Below are 26,881 nucleotides of genomic sequence, written 5' to 3'. Positions count from 1 at the left end.
CGCCCCGGGGGCGAGTGGGCTGGGGTCGCCATCCCGCTTCGGCTGCCTGGAAAACCCGATTAAACCCGGGCGCCGGATGGGAGGCTGCGATCCGAGACCCCGCCGCCAGGTGGCGACCTCGGCGAGAAAGTTGCCTGAGGACATTGCCGGTTGTGTCCTCTTTAAAATAGAAAACGTAGCTATTTTATTAAAATTATTTATTTTTTTATTAAGGCCCTCGCCCCCCAGAAGCTGGAACGTGCCCGCCCGGCCGGGGCCGGAGTGAGGACTTCCTTACTTTCGGTCCCTTCTCAGCTTCCCCGAGGTCCCCCGCGGGACCCCTGCCCCTGCTCACCCTCTGGTGGTGTGACGTCACTGAGGGTCAGCAGCCCTGCGTGCGCTCATCAGGCATGGTGACTGTCCCCACTCCTCGGGCAACAGGGAGGCCCCTGAGGTGCTGATGGCCGTGTCAGGCTGGAGCAAGTGACCAGCAGGCTGGGAGCCCATGGGCAGTGCCCTCAGCCTGCCAAGACCATGCAGCCACGGGCCCAGGGTTGCTGCCACCCCACTGGCCCCTTTTGACAGCTCTGGTATGGTTCGGTCCCCCGCCCCACCCGATGGGGCCCTGCGGCCAGCTGGGAAGGACTGCATCTCTGACTCTGGCTTGCCTCACCTCTGGTCAGGATAGACAGTGCTGTGAGTTGAGGAGACAAAAATCAGGATCCGAGGAAACCAAGGCCGCTAGAAGTTACCCAGAAAGATCCTGACCAGGGAGGTACTGCCCGGAGAGACCCAGAGGTCCCGAGAGGGGCGCATGTGAAGAAACCTCATGAAAGCTGGGAAGTAACCCCCAGAATTGTGGACCTCAGCAAGTCCTGTCTGATGTGGGCCTGAGATTACTTTATGTTTCCCTCAGACACCGTGGAAAGACCTGAGTCCTCAGGAGGATTTTTCTTGAGTGGTCAAATTAGCTCTACTCTAAAGGCTGCCCTGAGCTTCTCTAACAAAGCCTAAATGAGAGCCTCAGGGGAAAAATTAAAATCCAGTATCTGCCAGAGTCAAGTCCATCACTAAAAGGAACACAACAAAATCTAGCACCCAGTAACAAAACTAACAATATTCAACATCCAGTAAAAAATGACCAGGCATGCGAGCACAGAGGCAGCGTGGTGGAGTAGGAAGCTTGCATATCACTCCCTCTCCCAGGACAATGACTGAGCTGAAAGAGAGATTTGATTCTACGAGGTGGTAACCCTGGAACTAGATTAGACCTTTAGACCAACTGTGGAAGCATTGGAGGAAGCTTTTGTGAGTGAAGGTGAGTACGAGCCAGCGGCCACTCCCTCCCTCAGCCCCACTCATTGGCTGTAGAAATGGTGCTGCTGGTGGAAAATGCGGTGTGGATTCTAGGCGTGGGCCAGGCAGGCAGGGAAACCTTCTCTGAGAGCTGGGATTGAAGGTCAAGTTAGGTGTGAGGGATTCCCGAGGGACACTGCTGTCACTAGCCTCAGGATCAGCCCTCTCAGCAGCAAGAGTTTGGTCTCCTACCAGGAATTACAAGGAAATTTTAGTGGGTTTTCCTTCTTGTCTTTTTGTGTGTGTGTGTGTGTTTCCTTGTCAGGCAGCATGGGGAACCAGCATGGATGGAAATCTCAATGTTGGCCTTTTTGGTAGCAGGAGTTCTGACCTCACACCAGCCTCTACTAGGATTTAAAGAGTCCTTGATGAGTGCATCTTTATTTTGGCTGGTTTTCACTCTTGTTTGCATTTTTTGGTCTGGAAGACTCCTGAGGAACCAGCACAGGCCTTGGTTTCAGCCTTGACAGCAGTAGCTTCTACTACCCACTGGAATTTACTGAGAACATGAAGAGGCCATGTACATTTTTGCTTTCTTTTTCTGTGTTTGGGAGTTTTCTTTGTTTTTCTTTTTTCTCTTTTGTTTTTTATTCTTTCTTTTTCTTGGTCTGGTGAACTGAGGAGTGGGAGAACTAGCTTCCCAGAATAACCACAACAAAACTGGAATGTCCAGTTCTCTGAAAAAAGAAATTAGAAAACATACAAAAAGACAGAAAGTATATCCCAGATACAGGAAAAAAAGTACAGTAACTTGAAATAAAAATTCAATGAAGGGGTTCAATAGCAGACCAGAGCTGAGATAAGAAAGGATCCATGAATTGAAAGATTAGACAACTAAAGCTTCTCAGTCTAAGGAGCAGAAAGAAAAGAGAATTAGAAAAAATAAACAGCTGAGGAACGTGTGGGACACTGTGTCAGTTTGAAGTATTACATGCCCAAGAAAAACCATGTTTTAATCCTGATTAATTATTTTGGGCGCATCCGTTTCTTTTATCCTGATTCAATATTGTAGGGTGGTAACTTTGATTAGATTATCTCCATGTAGATGGGACATGCCCAATTGTGGGTGTGACCAATTGATTAGACAGAGATGTGACTCTTCCTATTCAAGGTGGGTCTTGAATAGTTTACTGGAGTCCTTTAAAAGGGGAAATATTTTGGATAGGGTTCAGAGTCGAAAAAGACAAGAGGTAATGCAGATGTTTGGAGAACAGCTGCTTCAGAGCCGATGGAGCAGAGCCAATACAGCCACTTCAGAGACATGCATGTTTGGAGAAGCTTGGGGTGCCGACAGAGAGAGGAGGTGCCTAGGCATAGGCAGAGCCCAGCAGACATCGCCATGTGCCTTCCACCAAGATACTAAGCAAGCCCGAACCCAGAGTTTTGTCCCAGAGTTGTGAGTGAAGGTCCAGAGATGTGTAGAGAGGAAACTACTGGCATCAGAAGCTGGATGCCATGGAAACAGAAACAAGGACCTGCAGACACCAGCCACATGCCTTCCCAGCTGACAGAGGTGTTCTGGATGGCATCAGCCTTTGTTGAGTGAAGATAACCTCTTTATGGTGCCTTAATTTGGACATTTTCATGGCTTTTATAGATTTAGGACTGTAAACTTACAACTTATTAAATCCCCTTTTTAAAAGCCATACCATTTCTGGTATATTGCATTCTGGAAGTTCAACAAACTAACATAGACACTATCAAGTGTACAATACATGCATCAGAGGAGATCAGAAGAAGATAGAGAGAAAGGGACAGAAAAGATATTTGAAGAATTAATGGCTGAAAACTAACCAAATTTGGTGAAAAATATAATATAAAATCCAAGAAGTTCAACAAACTCTAAGCAGGATAAACCCAAACAGACTCACACTAAGACATATTATAATCAAACTGTTGAATGCCAAAGACTATCTTAAAACCAGCAAGAGGGAAGTGATGTGTCACATAATACAATTAACTTCTAATTTCTCATTAGACTCCAAGGAAGCAAGAAGGTAGAGGGATGACATATTTAATGTGCTGAAGGAAAATCATTGCCAGCCAAGAATAATAAATCCAGCAAAAATGAAGATATTTTTAGATAGATGAAAAATGAGGAAATTCATTGCCAGTAGACCTGTTTTAAAGAAATACTGAAGGAGTCTGCACATTGAAAGGAAGGACACTAGACAATGGCATGAAGCTGTATGAAGAAATAAAGACCTCTGGCATAGGTAAATGTATAGGTGAATATAAATGTCAGTATTGTTGCGTTTTTTCATTTGCAATGCTGTCTTTTACTTCTTACATGGGTTAAAATTCAAATACACAAAAGCAATCATAAACATTTGTTGTTGGGCACACAAAGTACAAAGATGTGACTTGTGACAAGAGCAACATAAAGGGAGAAACGGAGAGATATGGTAATAGTGTGTAGGCTATTGAAGTTAAGTTGGTATAAATACACATTACATTGTAATAGATTTAGGATGCGTGTTGGCTTGAATCTGTTGTGTACCCCAGAAAAGCGAAATTTTTAAATCCTCATTCAATATTGTTGGCTTGTTCTTGTTAGATATGCTGGATACAGTGTTGAGGGAAAGGGATGAGCTAAAGACTTTAAATTCGAACATCAGCACCATATGAATGATGTAAAAGTTTCCATATGTGCCCTGAAAGAAAATCTGATTTCCTGTGGTTGCAGACTTGAGATTTCTGAAAACCAGATACAAAGACTCATTGTGTAAGTAACAGATGTACAATATAAACTAAACTCTCAGCCTTGTAGGGTGTCTGCTATTACAGTAAGGGCTTTGATCAGAAAAGAGTGGGATCTTGAAATGTGGGGTGGTAATATATATGATGGTGATATATATTGATAATGATGGTGATGGGGAGATGGGATCCCTGGAATCTGCTGAGCCTTTGCCAGGTAGACCTGTAATGGACTGCCGTGAAGGATGCTTGTTTAAACATCTTTAATTAGTTGTTTCAACTCTTGCATCTCATTTTAAACGTTAGCTTGTTCCTTTGACTAGACCATATCTTCATTTTTCTTAGTATGACTCATAATTTTTTGCTGGTGTCTAGACATCAAACTTCCTTGATTAGTTTATTCTGTAGGTCGTTTTCATTCTTTTACACAGTGTTTTCTTGTTGGTTGTCTTTGTTCTCTGTCTGTTGTTTGATATCCAGTTCTACTTATTCTAGACCTGTAACATAGCTTCTAACTGATCAGAATTCTTCAGCTCTTCTTTTTTCTTCTTTCTGCTTCTTACCCTGCCTATATGGAAGCATTAAAAAAAAAATTTTTTTTATCATATATGACTTCCCCACATATGATCAATCCCAATCACATTTTCCCATATAAGACAGGTCCATGTCTCAGGAGGAGGGTGTAATTGTCTCAGGTTTCCCTGGGGATGAGACAAAGCAGGTTGTGGGAGATTCCTGCAGAGCCTCTAGACTCTGTGCTTTTTCTGTCCTGCCCAGCAGGTGGCACTCGTCAGCCCCCAGCTCCCCAACCACGTAAGGTGGTGCAGAGCCTTCAATTCTCAGCAGACCCTCCCCTGCAAGGGGTGTGGTTGAGGCAGAGGCTGTGGTAGAAGACAGGCTTAGGGTTTAGCCCCTAGGGTCTGAATTCTCTGATGGAGGACTGCCACTTGGGCTGGGCCCAGCCCTCCTTTTCCTGGGGAAAATGTGCCCTTTAAGGAGTTAACACCCTCATCTAACTTGTTACTTTGACTCTCAGACTTATATAACTGCCCCCCTCACCTGGGTCAGGCCTGGCAATTGAGAATTCTTGGGGCTTTCTCTAGTGAGCTACTTATGGTAGTTTTAAAAGGCAGGGGGAAGAAATAAAAAATAGAAAAAATGAAATAAAACCCCTTTTCAGAGCCAGTCTCCCAAGCCATCAAGGTTCGCCTGTCAAGAGACAGAGTAGGTTCTTGGAGCATGGCCCTTTTCCAGTGTTCTGAGCTTGGCCGACTTCAAAAGCCTCTGTTGTTGTTTTTCTTTTTCCTCATCAACCCTGTCTTTTATTTTCCAGGAGTGATCTCAAGGTTACTTTCCTGCTTTCTCTCAGTTTATCTGTGTTCTGACCTTGTGTTCAGTAGTACAAATTTGTTAATTTAAACTGCAATTGGAGCTTGGTTGAGCTACCCTCCCTTGCTCCTAGTAGAGACTGCTTCTTTCCCCATGGGGATCCAACAGCCTGCCGGCCTCTGTAATTTGGGGCTCTGCTCACAGCTCTGCAGTGTGACATCAGCCCTTCTGTCCATTCCAGACTGGTGTGCGATGTGTGTCTGGTCATCGGTGTCCCCCAAATAGCTGTCCCAGACAGTTCCTGACTCTTTACTAGTTGGTCTTCTAGTGAACTAAATTCTGCTCCTCCCTATGCCACCATCTTGCCTCTATAATAATTGGAGATTTTTTTACTACATTGATTCTAATTATCAATGTGTTCAGATTGAAATATACTAAATTCCAACTGTTTTTTGCCCTATTTTCTCCCTTTTTTCCTTCTTTAGAATTAATAAAGTAGTTTTATTGTTATATACTGTTCTAGTTTGCTAGCTGCCAGAATGCAATATACCAGAAACAGAATGGCTTTTAAAAAGGGGAATTTAATCAGATGCTAGTTTACAGTTCCAAGGCTGAGAAAATGTCCCAATTAAAACAAGTCTATAGAAATGTCCAGTCTAAGGCATCCAGGGAAAGAATCCTTGATTCAAGAAGGCCGATGAAGTTCAGGGTTTCTCTCGCACGTGAGAAAGCACATGGGGAACACAGTCAGAGTTTCTCTCTCATCTGGAAGGGCACATGGCGAACACAGCATCATCTGCTAGCTTTCTCTCCTGGCTTCCTGTTTCCTGAAGCTCCCTGGGAGGCATTTTCCTTCTTCATCTCCAAAGGTCGCTGACTGGTGGACTCGGCTTCTCATGGCTATGTCATTCTGCTCTACTTTCTCTGAATCTCCCATTCTCCAAAATGTTTCCTCTTTTACAGGACTTCAGAAACTAATCAAGACCCACTCAAGTGGTGGAGACACACCTCTACCTAATCCAGTTTACCAACCACTCTTGATTAGATCACATCTCCAGGGAGTGATCTAATTACAGTTTCAAACATACACTGCTGAATAGGGATTAGAAAAAATAACTGCCTTTACAAAATGGGATTAGGATTAAAACATGGCTTTTCTAGGGTACGTACATCATTTCAAACCAGCACACATACCTTCCAATTTGCTTGTTAGTACTTACTTTTATTATGCTGTTAGTAGTTACCTGAAGAATTATAAAATTCATTCTTCAGTTATTGTGGTCTAATGTAAATTCATTCCTTTTTCTGCTTCTGGCAATTATAAAATTGTTGTTACAAAATAATTCAAAATTACTAAGTTCATCCTTCACGTATTAGAACCTAACATAAATTTATACTGTTACCGCTTTCTGAACAAAACAGAGACCTTCTTTGAATTCAGCTACCTCTCTCCCACTTGTTGTCCTATCTGGAATTTTAATTCTACATATTTTAAACACCACACTATTGATATTATTAATTTGTACCATCAGTGTACATCTAAATTTATCAATTAATTTATCAGTGCTCTTCTTTTCTTTCCCTCCTGCATTTCCATGTTTCTGCCTGGGATCATTTTCCAAATTCCTCCATTTAGGTTTTTTTTTTTTAGTCTATATTTGCTATGATGAATTACTTCAGTTTCTTTGGGTAGGAGAGTGGAAATGTTTTTATTTTTGCCTTTTAATTTCACTTGATTATTCCATTGCATATATGTAGAAATCAAGTCTTATTGTTGCTGTTTAAAGGTGGGTCTTTTTTTTCTGCTTGTATTAAAGATTTTTTTCTTTGTTAGTACATTTTCAGTTATACATTTATTATGTTCCTATGAATATCTTCTTTCTATTTATCAATCTTGGGAATTGTAGCACTTCTTGAGTCTGTGGCTGGGTATGTGCTTTGTCAGTTTTTGAGACGTCCCACCCACTTTCTGCCTCATTTCCAGTCTTCCCTTTCTTAAATTGAATTTACATGTTCGACCTTTTTTCCATGTCACATATGTCCCATGCTGTTTTTTATACTTTTTTCTTTATACTTCGGTTTTTTATTTTATATTGACCTAAATTACAGTCGACTAACACTCTCTTTAATTCTGTTCAATTGTCTGTTAACCTGTCTGTTGCACTCTTGAGTCAGTTATTTTATTTTTTTAGTTCTAGAAGTTCCAATTGATTCTTCCTTATAAATTTTAATTCTCTAGTGAAAAGTCCCAGCTTGTCATCTATTTTTTTTCTGGACAGATTAATCACACATATTTTAAATTCTGTGTTCCATAGCTGTAGTATCTGGATTTGTTTCTTTTATTCTTGGTTCAGTTTCTTAATGTATCTTGTGACTCTTGGTTTGATGTGGACATCAGAAATTGTGTATGGAAAATCTCTAGAGTCTCTGGATGGTATTATATTCCATCAGAGAAGATCTGTCTCCCGACAAAGTAGAGACAAATTTATTTGACCCAGCCAAGGACTGACCTTGCCTTAAGCTTGTTTTAGATGTGAAGTCTTGCTCTACTTATTGTTTGCCCATGCTTCTAAGACATAGCCCTCATGGGGTCCCAAGTGTGAGTTAGGTGAGTGTACCAGAACCCTCCTGTTTTGAAGGAGGTCCTAGTGTCAATTTTTTTGTATGCTGTATGGAGGATCACATCTCATTATTTTTCCATATCAGTATCCCATTATTGCAGCACCATTTGTTGAATTTTTTTGCTGGTTTGGTTTTTGTTGGTTTGGTTTTTGGGCAAGTGCATGGACTGAAAATTGAATCCAGGTCTCCCACATGGCAGGTGAGAATTCTACCACTGAACTACCCTTGTACCCCCATAATGTCAGTTTTGACTCCCCAGAACCATAAGACTGTTGAGATTTGCTCAACTTTTTGGCCACTTTATGCTCAGCCTCTTTAGCCCTTGAATCACAAGAGTTAACAAATGCATTAAAAAGAAACTGGCACAGAATGTCCACCTCTCTACTCTGCTCCTCCTTTCTCTTTATAATCTTGACTGCTCAAATTCTGGTGGCCAAAGTTTTCCTTCCTATTTTTTGTGAGATTGTCAAAAGCATTCCCATCTTTTCTGTATCTTAGTAGCCACTCTTTGCTCAACTTCTCAGCTTCCAACCCCTCACTGGTTAATCTCTAACAATTGAAATCACCAACACTAGTAAGTAAAATTAAAATTAAAATTAAACACACAGCTGAGATTTCAAGAAAGAAAGGGGAATTGCAATGTACCAGAAATAAAGTAGGGCCTGAAAGCCAGAATGGCCAAGATGCCAACACGACAGCAACCCTGGGGGTGGTTATGGGGTCCAGAGATGTCGAGCCAAGCACCTGGAGAATAGAAATTGAGAGTCCTGAGAGCTGAACATCGAAAAGAACTGTACACGTGGTGTGGGAGAAGGGTACCAAACTCCATCCATGGCCCCAATGAGAGGGTAAGGAAGTTTGTCTATTCTCAGGCTCTGGGTGAAAGGGGAAATTTTTCAATGAGAAATTAAAACATTGAGGAAAGTTGACCTGCTAAATAAACAGAGCTGAAGGGACAGCTGGGGAAACGAAACTTGATCTGCAGTAATCAGCCAGACACATAAGATGGATAAAGATATGTAAAATGTGAAAAGAGATTATGAATCATGGAAGATAGAATGAAAAGTCCCAGTATATATTTAATCTGAATTTCACAAAATGAGGATTGTATTAAGTCAGGGTTCTCTAGTGAAACAGAATCAACAGAAGTTATCTATAAATGTGAGATTTTATAAAAGTGTCAGTGTTAATTTGTAAGCTTCCAGAATGCAATATACCAGAAATGGAACAGCTTTTTTAAAAAAGGGAATTAAGTTGCAAGCTCACAGTCATAAGTCCACAAAAATGTCCAAACCAAGGCAAGGCTATAAAAATGTCCAAACTAAGGCATCCCAGGAAAGATACCTTGCCTCAAGAAGGCTGATGATGTTCATGGTTTGTCTCTCAGCTGGAAAGGCACATGGCAACATCTGCTAGCTTTCTCTCCCAGCTTCTTATTTCATGAAGCTCCCCAGAGACATTTTCCTTTTTCATCTCCAAAGATCTCTGGCTGTGTGGGCTGTGTTGGCTCTAAAGCTTTTTCCAAAATGGTTCCCTCTTAAAGGGTTCAGTAAGCAACCCCACCTTAAATGGGTAGAAACACATCTCCATGGACACCGTTTAGTCAAAAGTTACCACCCACAATTGGGTGGGTCACATCTCCATGGAAACAATAAAAAAGATCCCAACCAGCAATACTGAATAAGGATTAAAGGCATGGCTTTTCTGTGGTATGTAATAGCTTAAAACTGACAATTCCACACTTTAGACCCCAAAAAGACATGTTCTTTCCAAATGCAAAACATATTCCATAACAATATCAGAAAGCCTTAACCATTTCAGTAACGATACAAAGTCAGAAACAGTACAGAATCTCATCAAGGTCAGCTACAGGCATGGTCTGTCCTAAGGGAAAATTCCCAGGCTCTGGACTTGTAAAACTCAGAGCAAGTTATTTGCTGTCAACATACAAAGGAGGGACAATCATAGGACACACATTTCCACTTCATTAAGGAGAAATTGGAAGGGACAAAGGAGTCACCAGACCCAAACAGTTCAGAGAACTTGCAGGGAAAACTCCATACATCTTTGAAACTCCATTTCAAAGATGTATCCTTGGGGCTTTAGAAAATGGCATTCCCACCCTTTACAAGGGCCTACACAGTAGCCTGACTCTCTCCAAATGCAACATTGTGGGACATTGGGGAGACCACCTTTTTCTTGGCACCACCCTCTCCAAGCACTGGGGTAATACCCAAGCTCTCTGCCATCTCTGGAATACATGCTCAAGTCTCCCAGAACAATGGTGTGTCAGCCAGACACTCCCCAATCCCCAGGGAATGTGCTCCACCCTTTCCAAGGGCCAAGGCAGCACAACTCTTCTTAAGCAGTGAGGTCAAAGATCCACTCTCTGCTCCTGGGGCAAACTCACCCTCTCCAAGTGTGTGAGTGGGTCTGCTCTCCTGGCCTGAGGTTTCTTGGCTTCAGACCTTAGCTTCCATGTTCTGACTCTGAAGTTATTTTTCCTCCAACGTATCTGTTTTCTGTCCCTTTTAGTCCAGATTGGCAGTGGTTCTGTTTATACAGATCCCACATCGTTTTTGTTGGGTTTTTATGCAGTACACTGGGATCAAGCCGATCATTCAAAAGACTTTCCACAAATTCTTCATGGATAACTCCATCTCCAATCCTGTTTTTTTCTGAAATGAATGACTGGTTTCATGTTTGGTTAAATCCTCATGTGGGGCACCATTCTCTGGGTTCTCCCTTTCTGGAAGCTCAGAATTTTACAGACTGGCAATTTCTGGTTTCTTTGTACCCAGGAGTTCAGTTCTCAGCTTACCTCTTTCCCATTGCATTTCTCTGTAAGCTGCAAAGAGAAACCAGGCTTCACTTTCCACATTTAGTTTGGAAATCTTCTGTTAAATATCCAAGTTCATGGCTTTTAAAATCTGCCTTCTATCTACAATCAGTAGTCAATTTTGCCAGATTATCTGCCATTTAAAAACAAGAGTCACCTTCCTTCCAGTTTGCAATAATCCTTGCATCATTTCTGTCTAAGGCCGTATCAGAATTATCTTTACAGTCTGTATTTCTACTAACAGTTGCTTCAAAACATTCAAGGCCTTCTCTATCAAGTGCCTCACAACTCTACCAAAATCTTCCCCTTATCCATTTAAAAAGCCATTCCAACATGTTTGGTATTTGAAAACCACAGCATCCGACTTATCTAGTACCAAAATCTATTTTAGTTTATAAGATGTTGGAATGCAATATACAAGAAATGGAACAGCTTTTTTTTTTTTGGCATGTGCAGGCACCGGGAATTGAACCTGGGTCTCTGGCATGGCAGGCAAGAACTCTGCCACTGCACCACCATTGTCCACACAACAGCTTTTTTAAAAAATGGAATTTATTAAGTTGCAAGTTCACAGTTATAAAGTTGTGAAAATGTCCAGACCAAGGCAAGGCTATAAAAATGTCCAAACTGAGACATCTAGAGAAAGATACCTTGGCTCAAGAAAGCCAGTGATGTTCAGGGTTTCTCTCTCAGCTGGAAAGGCACATGGTATGTCTGCTAGCTTTCTCTAGAAGAGAGAGAAAGTCTTCTCCAATGGCTTCCCCAGGGGCATTTTCTTTATGTATCTCCAAAGGCCTCTGGCTGTGTGGGCTCTGTTGGCTTTAAAGCTTCTCCCTCTTAAAGGGCTCCAGTAAGCAATCCCACCTTGGATGGGTGGATGTATATCTCCATTGAAACCACCTAATCAAAACTTACCACTCACAATTGGGTGGGTCACAACTCCATTCGGACCATAAAAAAGATCCCACCCAGCAACACTGAATGAGGATTAAAGGACATGGCTTTTCTGGGGTTCATAATAGCGTCAAACCAGCACAGGGTCTCAGGCAACTGCGGGGATGCATGAGTCCATATTCCATAGGGCAGGCTGCAAGCTGGAAACTCTGATGAAGGTCTTCAATGAATTCCCCAAGAGAGGCTAGCAGGGTCAGTAGAGATGAAAATTCTCTCTTTTGATTGCTGAAGTTATCATTTCTCCCTTAAAAGCATTGAACTGCTTGGATTAAGACTCTCTCATTGTGGAAGATGTTCCCCTCAGTTGATCATAGATGTAATCAGCCATAGATGCTATCAACTTACTGATGACTTAAGTCCAATGAGATATTCTCACAGTAGTAGTTAGGCCAGTGTTTGCTTGACTAGACAACTGGGCACCATCACCTGGCCAAGTTGACACCTAAACCCAACCATAGAGTCCAACCCTTGTCAGCTTGACAGCTACACACATCACATTACACCATATTTAATCTCTAAGAAGAATACAATAACACACATATTTTTCACCTAACAATAGTCAATTGTCTTGAATACAACCGAAAATATACTAAATCTCTCCAGAATAGAGTACAAGCCCTTGGGTAATATTCACTCTTAAACTTGATATCCTACAACACTATAACATGAACAAAACAACTTATATCATATGATAAAGGTGATGAAATAGGAAAACAAAGATATCTGCTTTAAGTGTAAATACATAGATACTAATAACAAAGCAAGGAAGAAATATTCATACCATCACAGTCCTCACTTCTGTAACTGGTCACGGGGTCATGGTTCATATTTATCTACTACCTTCTTCCATTACCCATTCATAGTCCCTTCGCCCTCAGAAAGCACCTCAGTAGGGCATGATTCTCTGCCTCGTGAGGTGAACCAAATCTTCAATCCTGAAATTTCTGGACCATTATTAGTCCTGCCTGGATTGGGTTGTTGCAATTCTCCATTGACTTTCATCACAGGGCATATAGTACTAAGAGATGCCCTAAGGGGTCCTGGCTGTGGGAGAAACAGCACCATATTGTGGACACTGATTCAGAGCAAACACAGCCTCCTGGAGAACACTGTTCCAGCCCTGCAAGTTGTTGCCACCTATTTGGCACTGTAATTGGGTATTCAAAAGACCATTCCAGTATTCTATCAACCCATCTGCCTCTGGATGATGGGAAATATGGTAAGACCAGAGAATTCCATGAGCTTATGCCCAGTCCCACACTTCATTTCCTGTGAATTGTGTTCCTTCATCAGAAACAATGCTGTGCAGAATACCATGATGGTGGATAAGGCATTCCATAAGTCCATGGATTGTAGTTTTGGCAGAAGCATTGTGTGCAGGGAAGGCAAACCCATATCTTGAGTATGTGTCTGTTCCAGTTAGAACAAATCTCTGCCCCTTCCATGATGGAAGTGGTCCAACATAATCAACCTGCTACCAGGTAGCAGGCTTATCACTTCAGGGAATGGTGCCATATTAGGGACTGAGTGTGGGTCTCTGCTGCTGGCAGATTAGGCACTCAGAAGTGGCCCTAGTTAGAGAAGCCTTGGTGAGTGAAAGTCCATGTTGCTGAGCCCACGCATAACCTCCATCCTACCACCATGCCCACTTTGGTCATGAGCCCATTGGACAATGACAGAAGTGGCTGGGAAAGAGGCTGACTGGTATCCACAGAACAGGTCATCTTATCCACTTGATTATTAAAACCTTCCTCTGCTGAAGTCACCCTCTGGTGAGCAGTCACTTGGGACACAAATATCTTCATGTCTTTTGCCCACTCAGAAAGGTCTCCCCACATCCTCTTCCCCAGACCTCTTTGTCACCAATTTTCCAATCATGCTCCTTCCAATTCCCTGACCACCCAACCAAACCGTTAGCAACAGCCCATGAGTCAATATACACACGCACCTCTGGCCAGTTTTCCTTCCAAGCAAAATGAACAACCAGGTGCACTGCTCAAAGTTCTGCCCACTGGGAGGATTTCTCCTCACTACTGTCCTTCAGAAACATCCCAGAAAGGGGCTGCAATGCTGCAGCTGTCCACTTCCTTCCTGGTGGTATTTGCCTATCATGCAGAATCATCTGTGAGTCAGGCCCAAGTTTTCTCTTCCTCAGTCAACTGACTACAAGGAACTTCCTAAGAGTGCATAGCTCTGGTCTGGGTAAGAGAAGGTAATGTGACAAGAGTGAGAACATTGAAAACCTGGATTCTGCAGATTCTTTGCTAGATGAACCTGTGATGGTCTGCCCTGAGGAAACAGCTGCCCCACCTCTAGCCTGCCCTAAGGAAACAGCCACCAGACCTATAGCATGCTTTGAGGAGTCTGTGATCCAACCTCCACCTGATGAGATTAACCCTTGAGTGCCTGCTAAACCTGTAAGCACCTCCCCTGATTAGACGTAATCAGCCAGTTAGGCCAGTGCTTGCTTGACCAGACAACTGGACATCATCACCTGGCCAAGTTGACACATGAACGGAACCATCACATGGATGATGAGAATGATCAATATTCAAAGAGATAATGATTGAGAACATTGCAGCAATTATCACAACATATATTCTTAGATTTATGCCTCACAAATCTGAAGGAAGATATCTAAGAATAAACTTACACATCATGCTAAAACTACAGATGAAATGAAAACCTTAAAAGCAAACAAAGAGATGCAAAAAATTGTCTTCAAAAGAAAAACAATTAGATGGATGCTCATCTCTCCAGAGGAACATTATAGTTTTGAAGGCAATCTCTTCAAACTATTGAAAGAAAATAATGATCAATCAATAGTTTTATACCATGCTAAGATATCATTCAAGAGTGAGGGAGACAGACATTTTCAGACAACAAAACCAGAATGTTTACTACTTTAAGAGCCGTGATGAAAGAATTGTTTAAAGACATACTTTCAGGAAAAGGAAACTGAATTCATAAGGAAGACATGGCATGCAAAAAGAGATAGTGAGTAAAGAAATTGGCAAATATATGGTTAATCTAAATAGCCATTATGTTAAAAATGGTAATATCTATGTATGGTTACAAAAAAAGTTGGAACTAAACACTACAGAATAAACAAAATGGAATGCTTTGAGGAAGTAGTTAGAAGTGACAGTCTAAGCTCCTTTCGTTTTTCAGCAGAGTAGAGATCAATAACTCTAGACATTTAAAAAATTATTGTGGTATCACATAAACTTAAAATTTACCACTAACTAATTTTAGGTATACATTTGTTGACACTAATTACATTTATAATGTTGTGCTGCCCTCACCTTAATCCATTTCCAAAATTTTTCCATCACCCCAAATAGAAACTCTGTATCCATTGAGCAATAACTTCCATTCCCCTTGCGCCAGTTTGAAAGGATTTTTACCCTAAAAAAGCCGTTGTACCAGTTTGAAAGGATGCATGTACCCTAGAAAAGCCATGTTTAATCCTAATCGTATTTTGTAAAGGCAACTGTTTCTCCAAATCCCTATTCAGTACTGAATGTTTGAAACTGTAATTAGATCATCTCCCTGGAGGTGTGGTTTAATCAAGAGTGGTTGTTAAACTGGATTAGGTGAAGGCATGTCACCACCCATTTGGGTGGGTCTTGATTAGTTTACAGGAATCCTATGAAGGAGGAAACACTTTGGAGAGAGATCCAGAGATAACAGAGAAGAATGACATAGCCACAAGAAGCAGAGTCCTCCAGGAAGCGACCTCTGGAAATGAAGAAGGAAAATGTCTCCAGGGGAGCTCTGTGAAGGGAAGGAAGCCAGGAGAGAAAGCTAGCAGATGATGCTGTGTTTGCCACATGCCTTTCCAGATGAGAGAGAAACCCTGACCTTGTTCGCCATGTGCCCTTCCACTTGAAAGAGAAACTCTGAACTTCATCACCTTCCTGAACCAAGGTATCTTTCCTTGGATACCTTTGATTGGACATTTCTATGGATCTGTTTTAATTGGGACATCTATCTCGGCCTTAGAACTGCAAACTAGCAACTTATTAAATTTCCCTTTTTAAAAGCTGTTCCATTTCTGGTACATTGCATTCCAGCAGCTAGCAAACTAGAACAGGCTTGTCTTAATCCCAATCCACAATTGGGTGAGTCACGTCTCCATGGAGATAATCTAATCAAGTCTCCAACCTAACGTGCTGATTTGGGATTAAAAGAAGCTACCGCCACAAGATTGGATCAGGATTAAAACATGGCTTATTTAGGGCACATAATCCTTTCAAACCAGCACACTGTGTATGAGGTTTTTCCCCCCTTTTTATTTCTTTTTCTGGAGCGGTGCAAATGTTATAAAAAATGATCATGGTGATAAATACACAACTATGTGAGAATATTGTGAGCCACTGATTGTACATCATGTATGGACTGTATGTGTGTGAAGATTTATCAGTAAAAGTATTTAAACAACAAAAAAAAACGATGAGGAGATGGCTGAATTGGACAGGCCAAATTCACCCTGCTCTGTAGAGCAGCTAGAAAAGTGATGGAAAAATCACTGTGTGCCAGTTTGAAACTGTTGTTTACCTCAGAAAAACCGTGTCCTTTAATTCTCGTGCAATATTGCTGGGTGGTTATTCTTTTTTATTGTTTCCATGGAGATATGACCCATCCAATTGTGGGTGGTAACCTTTGATTTGATGGTTTCCATGGAGGTGTGTCTCAACCCATTTAAGGTGGGGTTGCTTACTGGAGCCCTTTAAGAGGGAAACATTTTGGAAAGAGCCACAAGCCCACACAGCCAGAGGTCTTTGGATATGAAGAAGGAAAATGCCCCTGTGGGAGCTTCATGAAACAAGAAGCCTGGAGAGAAAGCTAGCAGGTATCACCATGTGCCCTTCCAGCTGAGAAAGAAACCCTGAATTTCATTGACCTTCTTGAACCAAGATATCTTTCCCTGGATGCCTTAGATTGGACACTTCTATAGCCTTGCTTTAATTGGGACATTTTCAGGGCCTTAGAACATGTAAACTTGCAATTTAATAAATTCCCCTTTAAAAAGCCATTTCATTACTGGTATATCTCATTCTGGCATCTTACACTGCTCTCCCAGTGTGTTCTACTTTGCTAGCGGCCGGAATGCAATATACCAGAAACGGGATGGCTTTTAAAAAGGGGAATTTAATAAGTTGCTAGTTTACAGTTCTAAGGCCATGAAATTGTCCAAATTAAAACAAGTCTATAGAAATGTCTAATCTAAGGCATTCAGGGAAAGATACCTTGGATCAAGAGGGCCGATGATATTCAGGGTTTCTCTCTCAGCTGGAAGGGCACATGGCAAACATGGCAGCGTCTGCTGGCTCTCTCTCCAGGCCTCTTGCTCATGGAGCTCCCTGGCAGCCTTCTCCTTCTCCATCTCCAAAGGCAGCTGGCTGGTGGACCCTGTGGTTCTCTCATCCTTCTGTCATGATTCTGAGGCTCTCTCCTCATTCTCAAAAGGAACTCTCTCTAAAATGTCTCCTCCTTTATAGAATTCCATTAGACTAATCAGGACCCACGTAGAATGGGTGGTGACACATCTCCATCTAATCACGTTTAATACCCACAATTGATTGACTCACATCTCCGTGGAGATGACCTAATCAAGCTTCCAACCTATAGTACTGAATAGGGATTAGAAGAAATGGTTGCTCCCACAAGACTGATTAGGACTAAAACATGGCTTTTCTAGGGTACATAAATCCTTTCAAATCAGTGCACAGGGGCGTGAGAACCTGAGAGGGTCTTCTATACCACATAAGGAGGCCCTGGATGAAAAATTTGAGGAACCAGGATGCAGAGAACAGGATACCATCCAGTTAAGCAGAGAGCTTAATGTGTTCTTTCCCCAATGGCGCGCCGAGGAGTGCAGGGACAGGGAGGCGGGGACAAGGATGCAAGCCACACCCCTTGAATGCACCACACCCAAGCGCACTGCTCCACACCCTACCAAGTGCCCCACACACTAGAGCCCCACCACCCCTGCCCCCCATGTACCTGAGCTCTGCCCCCCTATTGCACACACCCGTGCCCTGGAACCCCTGCCCTGCCCCTCCCGCAACCATTCACCTGGGCTCTGTCCCTCCAACTGGTTGCACCCATGACTCCACCTGCACACACGTGCACCTGTGCCCCAACCCCCATGCCCCACGCCCCAAACACTGCACCCCGCCCCCCCACCTTGTGCACCCACATCCCGCCCCGTACATGCTCACCACGTGCCTGTCCGTGCTAGGCCCTCTGAACCTGTGCCCCAGTCCCAACCAAGCACCCCCCATGTATGCACGCACCCATGATCTGCCCCCCTCCACTCCAATCCCCATGCACTGAACCCCACATCCTAATTTCCACAATTCTCATGCCCCATGCATGTGTGCACCTGTGCCCTGCCCACATACCTTCACCCAAGCACCCGTGCCCCATGCTTCCATTCTCCATGCCTTGCCCCCCAGCAGCACCTCCTGCTACACCTTCCCTCTATGTCCCCCATGCTGGGTCCTTCCCCTGTGCTCTGAGGCCTAGCCGAGCTGAGTTCTACCCCTGCAACCCCTGTGCTGCACCCCACAACCCTGCACCCTGCACCTCACACTCCTGGGCACCAGTGTACCCCCCCACCCCACGCCTAGCCCTGCATTCCACCCCAGGCCTCACCAGTGTGCTGCTGCACCCCTCCCTGCTTCCCAACATGCCCTACACCTGCCCCACAAATACAAGACCTTAGACAATTGGGGTAAATCAACTTCCAAAGTAACCCTATCAAGATAATTACATGTCTTGAAGGCACAAAAAAATCTTATATGAAGATGCAGACAGAGGTAGCCCTGTCTAATGACCAAAATAAAACACAGGAGAAGACACAGACTTTGAAACAACTAATCAATGATGTTCAGACAAACTCTACTAAATAAATCCAACAGGTTGGTTAATGACATAAAGGAAGAAACTAGAAGTGCATAAAGAAGAATTTGAAAGAACAAATAGAAAAATGGCAGATATCACAGAGATGAAAGATACTGTAGACCAAATAAAAAATGTCTTAGAGACACCTAACAGCAGACTTGAAGAAGCAAAAGAAAGAATAAGTGAACTAGAGAACAGAAAAATTGAATTTGAATGCACAAAAGAAAAAATGGCAAAGAAAATGGAAAAGTTTAAATTGGATCTCAGGAAAATGACGGACAACATGAAGTGTGCAAATACTAAGAATCATTGGTGTTCTGGTTTGCTAGCTTCCAGAATGCAACATACCAGAGACAGACTGGCTTTCAGTAAAAGGGGATTTATTTAGTTAATGTATAATTCTTCAGAGGAAAGGTACTTAACTTTCAACTAAGGTTCTTTTTCACGTGGGAAGGCACAGGGTGCTCTCTGCTGGCCTTCTCTCTAGGCCCAACAACTTTTCCTGGGGTGATTTCTTTCTGTATCTCCAAAGGCCTGGGCTGAGCTGCGAGTGCTGAGATGAGGTATGCTGAGCTGCTTGGGCTGTGCTACGTTGCGCTCTCTCATTTAAGCACCAGCCAATTAAGTCAAACATCCTTCATTGAAGCAGGCACGCCTCCTAGCCAACTGCAGATGTAATCAGCAACAGATGAGGTTCACGTATCATTGGCTCATGTCCACAGCAACAGAGGTAGGTGCCTTCACCTGGCCAAGTTGACAACTGAATTTAACTACCACAATCGGTGTCCCCAAAGGAGAAGAGAAGAGTAAAGGACTAGGAAGATTAGTGGAATAGATAATGGGGGAAAACTTCCCAACCTTATAACGGATGTAAATATACAAATCATAGAAGCCCAATGAGCTCCAAATAGAATAAATCAAAATATGCCTACTCCAAGACACATACTAATCAGTCTGTCAAATGTTAAAGAGAAACAGAAAATCCTGAAAGCGCGAGAGAAAAACCATCTACTACGTACAAGGGAAAACACATAAGACTAAGTTTGGACTACTCAGCAGATACCATGGAGGTGAGAAGGCAGTGGTATGACGTATTTAAGATCATGAAGGAGAAAGACTTCCAGCCAAGAATTCTTTACCCAGCTAAATTGTCCTTCGAAAGTGAGGGAAAGATTATTCTCACAGGGAAAAGGAAACAATGATCCAAGTAATGATAATTGCAACTAACATTTATTGAGCTTTTTATTGAACACTTCAGGAACTGTCCTAGTACTTTACACAGGGTGGGTCATTTAGTGCACGCGATTAAAATTTTCACAGAGAGACAAACTCTGAGAGAATTTATCAACAAGAGACTGGCCCTACAAGAGATACTAAAGGGAGTTCTATCAGCTGGAAAAAAAAAAGACAGGAAAGGGAGGTCTGGGGAGGGCACAGAATTGAAGAGTACCAGTAAGGGTAACTTAAAGGATAAAAAGAGAAAGAAGGAAAAGAATATATAGATCTGACAAATAATATCCAAAGGATAAGATGGTGGATTCAAGAAATGCCTTTATAGTAATAAATTTGAATGCTAATGGACTAAACTCCCCAGTTAAATGACACAGATTGGCAGGATGGATTAAGGAATATAGTCCATCTAAATGCTGCTTAGAAAAGACTCATCTTAGACACAAGGATATAAATAGATTGAAAGTGAAGGGATGGAAAAAGTTGTTCCGTGCAAGCTGTAACCGAAAGAAAGCAGAGTAGCTATACTAATATCATACAAAATAGACTTTAAATCTAAAGAAGGCATAAGAAACAAAGAAGGACACTGCATATTAATAAAAGGGACAATTCACCAAGAAAATAACCATCATAAATATTTATGCTCCTAATCAAGGAGTACATGTGGCAAACACTGGCACAACTGAAGGGAGCAATAGATGTTTCAACACTGATAGTGAGAGACTTCAATAGACCACTCTCCTTTATAGATAAGACAATCAGACAGAGGATCAACAAGGAAACAGAGAACGTAAACAGTTTATAAATGAATTAGACCTAACAGATATATATGGACCAATATATCCCCAAACACCAGGATATACATTCTTCTCTACTGCTCATGGGACATTCTCCAGGGTAGATCATATGCTGGGGCACAACCCAGGTCCTTATAAATTTAACAAGATTGAAATTACTCAAAGCACTTTCTCTGGTCACAATGGAATGAAGTTGGAAATCAATAACAGCAAAGAAGCAGAACTTTCACAAATATGTGGTGATTAAATAATGCACTTTTAAACAATGAATTGGTCAAAGAAGAAATTGCTAGAAAAATCAGTAACTATCTGGAGATGAATGAAAATGAGAATAAGATGTATCAGAACTTATGAGGTGCGGCAAAGGCACTGCTGAAAGGGAAACTTATTCCCCTAAACACATATTATAAAAAAGAAGAAAGAGCAAAAGATCGAGGACTTAACTGCTCACCTGGAGGAACTAGAGAAAGAACAGCAAACTGACCCCAAAACAAACAGAAGAAGAGAAATAACAAAGATTAAAGTAGAATGAAATGAATTGGAGAACAAAAAAAAAAAACAATAAAAAGAATCAATAAACCCAAAAGTTGGTTCTTCAAGAAAATCAATAAAATTGATAGACCCCTAGCTAGGCTGGCAAGGGAAAAAAAGAGAGGACACAAATAAACAAAATCAGAAATGAAAGGGGGGTCATTTCCATGGACCCTGAAGAAATTCAAAAAGTCATAAGAGGGTACTCTGAACAACTATATGCCAACAAGCTAGACAACTTAGATGCAATGGACACGTTCCTGGAAACACATGCACAGAGCCACACTGACACCAGAAGATATAGAAGAGCTCCACAAACCAATCACAAGTAATGAGATTCAGTCAGACATAAAAATCTCCCTAAAAAGAAAAGCCTAGGGCCTGATGGCTTCACAGAGGGATTTTATCAAACATTCCAAAGAGAACTCACACTGATCCTGCTCAAACTCTTCAAAAAAATTGAGGAAAAAGGAACACTACCTAACTAATTGTATGAAGCTAACATCACTCTAATACCAAGACCAGGTAAAGATGCTACAAGAAAGGAAAACAATCTCTCTAATGAATATAGATGTGAAAATACTCAACAATATTCTAGTAAATTGAATCCAATGACACATTAAAAGAATGATACAACATGACCAAGTGGGATTTATACCAGGAATGCAAGGGTGGTTCAACACAAGAAAACCAGTCAAAGTATACAGCACATTAACAAATTGGAAAGGAAGAAAAACTCGCACGATCATCTCAATTGATGCTGAAAAAGCATTCGACAAAATCCAGCATCCTTTCCTGATAAAAATGTTTCAAAAGGTAGGAATGAATGGAAACTTCCTCAATATTATAAAGTATATATATGAAAAACCTATAACCAGTATTGTATTCAATGGAAAGAGACAAAAGCCTTCCCTCTAAGATCAGGAACAAGGCAAGGATGCCCATTGTCTAGTACAATGTTGAATAACATTGTTATTCAACACTGTACTAGAATTCCTGACTGGAGCGATTAGACTGGAGAAAGAAATAAAAGGCATCCAAATAGGGTGGGCCATGGTGGCTCACCAGGCAGAGTTCTCGCCTGCCATGCCGGAGACCCTGGTTTGGTTCCCAGTGCCTGCCCTTGCAAAAAGAAAAGGCATCCAAATAGGAAAGGAAGAAGTAAACCTTTCATTATTTGTAGATGGCACGATAGTATACTTGGAAAATCCTGAGAAATCTACAGCAAAGCTTCTTGAACTAATATACAAATTCAGAAAAGTGACAGGATATAAGATTAAGGTGTAAAAATCAATAATGTTTCTACACATAAGCAAGAAACTTACTTGTGCCCAGGTACTAACCCTCAGTTTACTTGCTGGCTGCAAGGAAGAAAATAAAACTTTATAGTGATCAAATTTAACATCACTAACCGTGGGAAAACTGCAATCCAACGTGAGGCCCACGCATGCCCTGGCAGTTCAGACATCGTCTATCCGCTATTCTTCTAGAACCTTCCCCTCTACTTTCCTGTTATGAACTGAATTGCAGCCCCCGAAAGATGGGCACTAGGTAACACCCAGTACCTCCGACAGTCACCGTAGGTGGAGACAGGGTGGTGGCAGGAGGATTAGGTTAAAGTGAGGCTTCCTTGGCAGGTGGACATCTGGTCAGATGGGGAGAGGAGATGCCACGAGGTGAAGGAGGCAGAGGCTTGAGCGCCGCCAGCAGACCCCAGCATCTGGGAGAGGTGAGGGCTGCTGCGGCGGTGCCAGGTGCTGCTCGTCCCCCAACTCTGGCCTCCAGGACCGTAAGGCGATGCATTTCCGTTGCTTTAAGCCCCCAGTCCATGGCAATTTATGGCAGCAGCTCCAGGAAACTGAGAGACTAACCAAGTTTGTATCTCCTTTTCAGGATTCAAGAAATACAAGAAAAATGGAACAAGACCCCCCACCCACAGGAACCCTGGGGGGAAAAGGGGTATCAGAAGGTTGTTTGGGGGATAAGTATGATTTTAGAGACAAGAAAACTCAGTGCCATGCGTGGGCCACGACTGGATGCAGGTTTAAACAAACCAGCTGTAGAAAGCATTTGGGGACCATCAGGAAAATTTTAACATGAACTATGAATTTGATAATATCGAGGAATCACTTATTTTCTTAGGGGTGATAATGGTGATGAGATTAGGGAGGGAAATTTCTTTAGTTAGAAAGCATAACAAAGTATTTAGAAGCAAAATGCCATGTGCGTCTGTCCTTTGCTTTAAAATTCCTCAACAAAAATAACGATGAAGCAAATACGATGAAACGTTAGTGATGTTAAATCCAAGCGAGGGGCAGGGGGTGTTCCTTATTCTGTCATCTCCACTCTCTGGGTGTTGGAAAGGTTTTTTTTGTCTTTTTAAATAAAAAGCATAAAGGAAAAAGAAACCACAGGCCTCACGTAACATTGATAATTCGGAATCTATGAGTAAATCCGTCAAATCTGCAGGGAAAAGTCAACAACTCATTTTTTAAATAGGTGGAAGACCTAAATCGGATTTCACAGAAGAGGAGGCTGCCTGACCAGTGATGCAGGGAAGATACCCCATGCCCTGCGTACCCAGGAAATGCCAACTCCAGCCACACTCAGTCACCACCTCACAGCCTCCAGGTACAATGAATGATATTGTCACGTCCTGGGGAGGATGGGGGCAGTGGGACCTCTTAAAGAGTCACTTGGGATAATGACCTGGCATGGCCTTGTGAAGTGAAGGTGCACACACCTGCTAGAAAAAAACATCAGCAACAAAACGGCACACGCCGAGCCTACTTGCAGACACGTGCACCGGCGACGTCACCGTGAACCCAGTCTCTTCGTCATTACACGCGGACAGAGCCCATTTCGTTCAGCCATTCTGAGCTTGATCGTGTGCACATTCCCCCTAAGTCCAGGCAGACTCAGCTCTCAGTTGGGGGAAGTAGCAGGAATCTGGGGTCAGTGGCATTCAGACTTCCTGTAACAAGCTGCCTGGAGGTGAGGGTCAAGCCCCAGGCCAGACTGGAGCAGAGCATTCAGCAAGTTGAAAGCCCTGGAGAGGGAGCATCCTGCCCATGGGAGCTGCCATCCACCTGAGTGGCAGCCTTTCCCCGTGGGCACCCCAAGGTCAGCACCCTGGACAGGGGCCCCCCTTCTGCCTGGGCAGACATCTGGTCCTCATTCAGTGTGGAGGAGAGGTCATGTACTCAGGAATACATTCTGGAGGGGTGAGGTAGAGGCTTGCCCTGGGAACTGGGGCTGCTTACCAACAAACTCTAGCCAGCCCCACCTGCCTCCCTTTCCCAACCTCCCTTGCAGCCAGGTGTCACCACGTGACTAAGCAGAAATGCCATAGTAAGTAGAGACGTAATTGGGAAATGCCCTCTGAAATCTCCCTTCTGCTCTGCTGGAACAAAGACGCAATGGCTGAGCTCCAGCAGCTATGTGAGGCCATGAGGTTGCTAATCAACCCTAGAGAAAGGGAGCTGACAGCCAGAGGCAACCTGTGCAACCAATGACAAACCTGAAGAGCTGGCCCCTGGACCTGGTTAGTACGGGAGAAATAAACTGTCTTGTTTAAGCCACTGTTTAGGGTCCCTGTGGCTCGCAGTTAAACTTCCCACAGGCCTACAACTCAGGGTACTCTACCTCAGAGAAGGAGGAAGTTCTCAGGCCCTACCTCTGAGCTAACCCAGCTTCAGATGTCAGGCCCGGCTGGGGAGAGGGAAACTCAGGAGAAAGAGAGAGTGGCCGGAAGGGAAAGCAGCGGGGCACAGAGCAGAGGTAGGTGGGTGCCACGGTGGAGGCAGCTGCTGAGCCTTCCCAGGGGGGCTTTGGTCCCATGGGCTGGGGCTGGAACCAGGTAGATGCCAAGGAATGGTCCTCAGATGTAGGTGCCAGGCCTGGGGACAGTGGTCAGCCTCCACATGCAGCCCATACCTAGAGGGGGCACAAGTTTCCTGCATGGACTTGAAGACGATCTGCTCCTTCTTCTGCGTGTGTGTGGCTGGAACTGTGGAGGCCTCAGGGTCACAGATAAGTGGACAGCACAGGCCCTCTGCCCCCAGCCTGGGACCGGCCCCCAGGCCCTGCAGGGCACAAAGTCCAAGCTTGCCCAGTGGTCGCCCACCACAGGCTAGAGAGGCTTGGAACCCTGTCTGTCCCCAGCGTCCCCACCAGCCACTCCTAGTCCTGAGATACCACCGTCAATGGGTCCCCATCCTAGGGTCCCCAGGGCCTCAACCAGCAAAGGAGTCTGCAGGAGACAGGCTGAGAGCCACACTGGGGCTGGCTTCCCAGGCCACAGTGCAGCTCTGGGGCTACCCCAGGCTGCCTGTGTCTCTGGGTCGGGGGTGCTGGAGCAGCAGGTAGGAGGAGCACCCTGTGGGCTCCATACTCAGGTCGGGGCCTCAGCCCAGCCCAGCACTATACTTTGTGGTCCTGTCCCGAGAGGTAGCTAAGAAGGTTGTCTGGGGCCCTGACACCCTGGAGGCCGGCTGCCGGACTTTGCATCCCCCTTCGGGGTGGAGATGGAGGGGTCCCGGGCCTCAGGGCCGAGCCTGACCGCTCCCACAGCATTTTAGCTGCCCCAGGCTGCAGCCCCTCCCTCCCCCTGCAAGGTCCTCATAACTTTGGGCAGAGGGGGCTGCCCGGTGACCCCTCCCTACTTCTGGTAGGGCACGGGTAAGCCCCCAGAGCAGCCCCCAAGGGGCACCTGAGGCCCACTGCCGGGAGGCCCTGTCATCCAGCCGGGCCCCAGGCCCTGCTGCAGGACAGCTTGGACAGCAGGGGCCCCCAGCTGGGCCCCCCGCAAGGGAGCTTCACTCTCTGCCTTGTCTATGCCCCCCACATCATGGCATCACTCCTCCAGGACAGTACCCCACCTGGGAGGGGAGAGTTATACGTCCCAGCCCTCAATGCATGCTCTGTACCCACTCAGATGCTGGGGAGGGCAGGGCCAGGAGGGGCTCAGCCTCAGCCCTGTGGGGCACCTGGCAGCATGGAGCCCAAGGGCCCTGGTTCAAGCGCCACCTCGGGCAGAGTGGGGGGGCTTCTGGGCATTGGGGCAGGTGTCCGCAGGGGACCCCACGAGGGACCCAGCTGGCAGGGCTTGTGCCCTGGGCAGGAGGCATCTAGATCCCTGCAGAGACGAGCAGTGACCCCCACATGGGTCAGCTTCATGTCCCATCACAGTCCCTGGGACAGAGTGGCCAGCATGGGAGGACTAGGGTCCCAGGAAGGGGTGCCTGGGGTCTCAGCAGCCTCACGGGGCCCCTGGGCCACAGTGATAAGACAGAAGCCAGGACTGGCTGTGGGGTATGCCCTAGGGAGCTCGGGGCACCCTGACCCACTGGTCAGGCTGTGCCAGGGCTAGGGGGACCATCAAGGCCAAGCCAGGAGTTGTTCCACAGCTCCCGGGGACCCCGAGGACGCCACTCTTCTGCAGTTGCAGTTGCGGGGACCTGACTGTGCTGTGGCTTGGGGCTGTGACTCTCACCATCTCCTGGGGCCTGGAAGGGGTTCTGGCTTCCAAGGGCGAGGCCCCAGCCTGGCAGCACCTCGGAGAGTGGAGGTAGGAGATGCACCCATGCCGGGGAGAGGCTTGGGGCTCTGCAGGGCAGGCTAGGCGGGTCTGCCT

General features: G+C 44.3%; 1 long non-coding RNA gene across 1 annotated transcript; it reads left to right on the top strand.

Moving 5' to 3' along the window:
* Window positions 1–236: 236 nt before the first annotated feature.
* LOC143655227 (uncharacterized) lies at window positions 237–25,295 on the top strand. The gene is made up of 3 exons (XR_013162121.1): window positions 237–1,297; window positions 23,746–23,877; window positions 24,562–25,295. It is a non-coding gene; the product is annotated as an uncharacterized LOC143655227 (long non-coding RNA).
* The last annotated feature ends 1,586 nt before the right edge of the window (window positions 25,296–26,881 follow it).

The sequence above is a fragment of the Tamandua tetradactyla genome, chromosome 14, assembly GCF_023851605.1.
Source record: "Tamandua tetradactyla isolate mTamTet1 chromosome 14, mTamTet1.pri, whole genome shotgun sequence".
Classification (NCBI taxonomy): domain Eukaryota; kingdom Metazoa; phylum Chordata; class Mammalia; order Pilosa; family Myrmecophagidae; genus Tamandua; species Tamandua tetradactyla.
Note: the sequence above shows the minus strand (reverse complement) of the source record. Positions and strands in the feature narration are given on the sequence as shown.